The sequence below is a fragment of the Equus caballus genome, chromosome 5 (assembly GCF_041296265.1).
Source record: "Equus caballus isolate H_3958 breed thoroughbred chromosome 5, TB-T2T, whole genome shotgun sequence".
Classification (NCBI taxonomy): Eukaryota; Metazoa; Chordata; class Mammalia; order Perissodactyla; family Equidae; genus Equus; species Equus caballus.
Genome location: NC_091688.1, coordinates 66586434 through 66592616, shown reverse-complemented (window position 1 = coordinate 66592616; position 6183 = coordinate 66586434).

Sequence of the window (6183 nt, the reverse complement as noted above, 5' to 3'; positions counted from 1 at the left end):
CCACAAACTTGGTGGCTTAACCTATGTAACTTTGTTCTCTTACAGTTGTATTATCTTACAGTAGGTGAGAAGTCTGACACTAGTCTGACTTGGCAAAAATCAAAGCGTCTGTAGTCTGCGGGGCTGTATTCCCTTCTGGAGGCTTTAGAGAATAATCTGTTTTCTCGTTTTTTTCAGCTTCTAGACACCATGCACATTCCTCGGCTCATGGCTCCACTTTTCTTTTTTCTTCAAATCCAGGATCAGTGGATGGAATCCTAGTCATGCTGCCATCCCTCTGGTCCTCTGCAGCTGGGAAGGTGTCTCTGCTTTTAAGAACCTACGAGATTAGATTGGAACCAAGTGGATAATCCAAGCTAATCTTCCTATCTCAGTGTCTTTAACTCTAATTAAATCTGCAAAGTCCCAACTTCCATATAAGGTAACATATTTCCATGTTCCACAGATCAGAATACGGCCGTCTTGTGGGGGGTGTTCATTATTATGCTTAATACATGGATCTACAAACATCTCTTATGCACCTACTATAGGTACTGGCAGTGTGAGCAGAAGTAATTCAAAAGCTCAATGTATCATTTAAAAAGTATTATGAGGGGTGAGCCCCGTAGTCGAGTGGTTAAGTTGGTGGGCTCTGCTTCCCCGGCCCGTGGTTCACCGGTTTGGATCCTGGGTGCAGACCTACATACCACTCATCAAGCCATGCTGCAGGGGCATCCCACATAGAAGAACTGGAATGACTTACAAATAGGATATACAAGTGTGTGCTGGGGCTTTGGGGAGGAAAAAAATTATTATGAGAATATATGTTAAATGTGAAAGAAAGAAAGAAACAAAAAATGCAAGCATAAATAATAAATGATGAAATCTTATTTCATCTTAAAACTAACTCCAGTCCCATTCTTTCTGACATAATAACCACTATATCCATACTTTATATATTTACATAATCATTTATATGCATGTAAGTAGGATCAAACTTTTATTTGGCAATTGCTTTTTTATTTAATAAATATATTATCATTTTTACACGTCACAGATTCGCCTCATTCCACAGTCTAGCTATAACACAATTATTAAATGATTGTCATATTAAAGGAATTCAAATTGTTTCAATTTTTTAACTTTAAAAACTATAGTTCAATGAACACTTTTGGAATTAAAACTTGGAGTACATATGTGTATTACTTAGAACTCTTTGTTTACACGTGACAAAAATGCAATTCAAATAGCTCAGCAACAAAAACGATTTATTGGCTAAAGTAATTGGAAAACTCAAAGATGCATGAAATTCAAGAACTGTGGGATATATGGATTAAACAATGTCATCAGGTATCTGTCTATCCATATCTCTGTTTTCCTCCGTTTAATGTCATTCTGAGATGGATTCCTTCAATATGGTGGGAAGACGCTACCCAGCTGTCCAAGCCAACATCCGAAGAAGAGAGAGTAACTTTCCCAGGTATTTTGCAAAGATCCAGTAACAACACTATCAGTCCAGTCTGAATCAGGTATGTTCAGGTGGTGGGAAGCAATCACTATGGATAAGGAGATGGAATATTCTGATCTCCAGACTTGAGTGACAGAAGGCTGAAAGCACGGGGAACCAGCTACACTGAAACAGCACAGATAGAAAAGGGTACGTGGTTTAGAGAAGGGGTAAATTCCCAAAGGAAGGGAACCACAAACTATATGTATTCCTATGGAATCCCTGGTTAAAGGGTATGTCCATTTCTAAATCTGATAGTTGATATGGGCTGAATTCTGACACCTGCAAATTCTTACATTGAAGTTCTAACCCCCGGTACCTCAGAATGTGACTGTATACGGAGATAGGACCTTTAAAGAGGTGATTAAGGTAAAATGAAATCATGTGTGTGGAGAGCTCTAATCCAATATGACCGATGTACTTAAAAGAAGAGGAGATTAGGAAATAGGCAACACATAGACTGAGGCAAACCGTGTGAAGACACAGTGAGGACATAGCCCTCTGAAAGCCAAGGACAGGCCTCAGAAGAAACCAAACCTGCCTACATTTTGATCATAGAATTCCAGCCTCCAGAAATATGAGAAAATAAATTCCTTTTGCTTAGCCACTCAGTCTGTAGTGCTTTGTTATGGCAGCTTTTGCAAACTTATACAGTAGTTATCGACAAAGTTACACAGAGAAAGATTATAATATATAATACCTCTACCAGCTGTATAAGAGAATGACTAAACTATTTTCATTATTGATTGCAGTGTTTATATTTTTGACTAGTCAGATGTATCTCAATATAAACGTAGTCATCATTTTCCTAATGATTAGAAAAATTAAACATTTAGCATCATTTTTCATCCTTTTGTATTTCATTTTTTATGAATTCATGGTTTATATCCTTTTTCCATAATTGTAGAGCTATTTTTTTAGTTAACATTCTTGGTTTGATTTTGTGTTACAAATATGTTCTTCTAGTTTGCTACATGTCTTTTATTTGTTTGCATTTGTGCCTGAGTGTTAGTTTGAGTCTTGTGAAAAACAGACAAAACAAAATGGAATTGAATGTGTGAGAGATTTACTGGGAAACACCATAAGGAAAAATGAGGAGCGAGTCCAACGAGGCTGGAAGAGCCCGTTGGACTATGATATAGATCCAACTTATGGTCCAGCTTCTGGAATCTCTTAACACTATCTCTTCTATGTGTCTCTTGAGCTTCTTGCTATTCTAACTTCTAGCTTGTCCCACCCTTCTTTCTTTGGATCCTCAGTTCTGCTGTCACCTATAAACTAATTCAACATGTTAAGACATGGAATTGCTTGAAATGTCTAGAATGATTTTTATTTTTCTCACTTTAACTACCTAATACAGAAATTTTCCTGTGTAGAAAAATTTTAAAGAAAATTATCTATGCTTTAATTTATGTGTCAGACATCTATTATCACCAGCTAATGCCAGGCACTGTTAGAAACATTGAAGATAAAATACAAAACAAAATGTACAGAAGTCCCTGTTGTAGAGGTTACAGTCTGGTGATTGGAAACAGACAAATAATATATGGAACACATACATAAAGTATATGGTAGTTTAGAAATCAATGAGAGTAATGGAAAAATAGAGTAAAGCTGTGGGATTTGTAAGTGTGGTGGTATTTGAATGTAGTGCATTGTCAGGATAGGCTTCAATGAGAGGAGGACATTTCAGCAAAGACTGGAAGGAGGTGAAGAAATAGTCCATGAGACTATCTGGAGAGAAACATTCCAAGGAAAGGAAATGGTTCAGGCAAAGACTCTAAAGAGGGAACATATTCAACATGTTCAAGAAAGAGCAAAGAGGTCAATGTGACTGGATAGGAATGATTCAAGAGAGAGTAATAGGAAGTAAAGTCAGAGAGGGAATGGGAAATCAGACCATGTTGGGATTTATAAGCCATTTAAAGACTTTCACTTTTACTCCTGAAAAGGAGGGTCTAAGCAAAGAAGGGACATAGTCAGACTTGGGTTTAAGTTAACTCTGGCTCCTGTTGTAAATAGACTGAAATGTAAGAGAGGTAAAGGAAAAAGAAAGGATATCAGTTCAGAAACTGTTGCAGGTACCACTTGAGAGATGATGGTAGCTAAGAACAAGATGGTAGCCATAGAAGTAATAAAAAGTGGCCAGATTCTAGATCTAATTTGAAGGAAAAGCCAAGTAGATATCTGCACAGTTTTTTGAATATGTAAGACAAAGAGTAAAGTTAAAAATGCCACCAAAGTTTGTGGTCTAACCAATTGGAAAAATGGGTTGCCACATATTGAGATGGTGAAGACTACGGGGATATCAGAAGTTTTATATTTTATACGTTAAATTTGAGATGTCTATCAGCTATCTAAGTGGAAATGTGAAGGGACATATGCAAGAATGAAATTCAGAGGGAGGTTTTGGATGAAGATATATATTTTAGAAAAATAAGCATGCAGATGATATTTAAAGCCTTGAGACAGAAGTGATTACTAAGCGAGTATATGTAGAAAGAGGAGTGAAGTCCAAGAACTGAGCCATAAGCCATATTCATTTAGAAGATCAAGGAGATGAGATGAAAATAAGCAAAAAAGACTGAGAAGGAGTGACTAACGAAGAAGAAAGAAAACCAGGAACTGAGGTGACCTAAACTTCAAGGAAAAAATATTTTTTTTAATGGAAAGGCATTCTCATCTGAGTAAAATATTGCTGAGAATTAACCATTAGATCTAACAATATAGAGATAATAGTTGAACATGCAAGAGTAATTTTGGTGGAATTCTGGAGGCAAATGCCTGTTGTGAGCAGGTTTTGAGGAGAATAGGAGAAGATGGTGTGGAAGCAGGGCAGTAGAGACGTGGAAGGCAAAAGACACATCTTCAAGCAAATTACTACACGGGCAATAAAGGTTCAATCCTACTGGGAAATTTGCAATACATTGTGGAACTTGCTTTAGCATTATCCCAAGAAAGAAATCTGCGATATTTATTTGCCATTACCCATCTGTCTTGAGATGTCAACCTCAGGCACTTCCAGTTTGCCCTGTGTGCATGAGGGGAACACTCATCCATGGCTGGAAGTGGGGAAGGGAGCATAGCACTTCTGCAATTATAAGGGGTGGAGGGCTGAGGGGATGTGTGTTGGGCACAAGCATCATTTGCTACAGTGAACGCCCCCTTTCGGACAAAATATGAGTCTCCCAAACACCGGGTTTGAATACTTTAATCAGACAAGTGGGAAATGGAGAACGTTTTTGTTAGCCTTTTTATTTGCCAGAATAGTAGTATAACTATGTGAAGGATGGGATGGGATAAGGGCTACAGGGTACCAAAAACCCTTGTGGGAGCACCAAACTAGCTTCTTCACGTTAGAGAATTTATATAATAAACGAAGGCACTCAAGGAGTTAATATTTACATATACTCATTCCCCAAGTGGACTTTATGAAGCATTCTTTTATCAGTTCAGCATTCTGTGCAAAATGCTATTTTCATCCTATTTTTTTTTTTGTTAATGTTATGATAGATTACAACCTTGTGAGATTTCAATTGTACATTATTGTTAGTCATGCTGTGGGTACACCACTTCCCCCTTTGTGCCCTCCCCCCACCCCCCCTTTTCCCTGGTAACCATCGATCAGATCTCCTTGTCAATATGTTAACTTTCACCTATGAGTGGAGTGATATAGAGTTCGTCTTTTTCTGACTGGCTTATTTCACTTAACATAATACCCTCGAGGTCCATCCACGTTGCTGCGAATGGGCCAATTTTGTCTTTTTTTATGGCTGAGTAGTATTCCATTGTGTATATATACCATATCTTCTTTATCCAATCATCAGTTTCTGGGCATGTAGGTTGGTTCCACGTCTTGGCTATTGTAAATAATGCTGTGATGAACATAGGGGCACAAGGGATTCTTGGGATTTCTGATTTCAGGTTCTTAGGATAGATACCCAGTAATGGGATGGCTGGGTCATAGGGTATTTCTATTTTTAACTTTTTGAGAAATCTCCATACTGTTTTCCATAGTGGCTGCACCAGTTTGCATTCCCACCAACAGTGTATGAGGGTTCCTTTTTCTCCACAACCTCTCCAACATTTGTCGCTCTTGGTTTTGGATGTTTTTGCCAATCTAACGGATGTAAGGTGATATCTTAGTGTAGTTTTGATTTGCATTTCCCTGATGATTAGCAATGATGAACATCTTTTCATGTGTCTATTGGCCATCCGTATATCTTCTTTTGAGAAATGTCTGTTCATGTCCTCTGCCCATTTTTTGATCGGGTTGTTTGTTTTTTTGTTGTTAAGCCGTGTGAGTTCTTTGTATATTATGGAGATTAACCCTTTGTTGGATAAGTGGCTTGTAAATATTTTGTCCCAATTAGTGAGCTGTTTTTTTGTTTCAATCCTGTTTTCCCTTGCCTTGAAGAAGCTCTTTAGTCTGATGAAGTCCCATTTGTTTATTCTTTCTATTGTTTCCCTCAACTGAGGAGTTATAGTGTCCGAAAAGATTCTTTTGAAACTGATGTCAAAGAGTGTACTGCCTATATTCTCTTCTAGAAGACTTATTGTTTCAGGCCTAATCTTTAGGTCTTTGATCCATTTTGAGTTTATTTTGGTGTGTGGTGAAAAAGAATGGTCAATTTTCAATCTTTTGCATGTGGCTGTCCAGTTTTCCCAGCACCGTTTGTTGAAGAGACTTTCTTTTC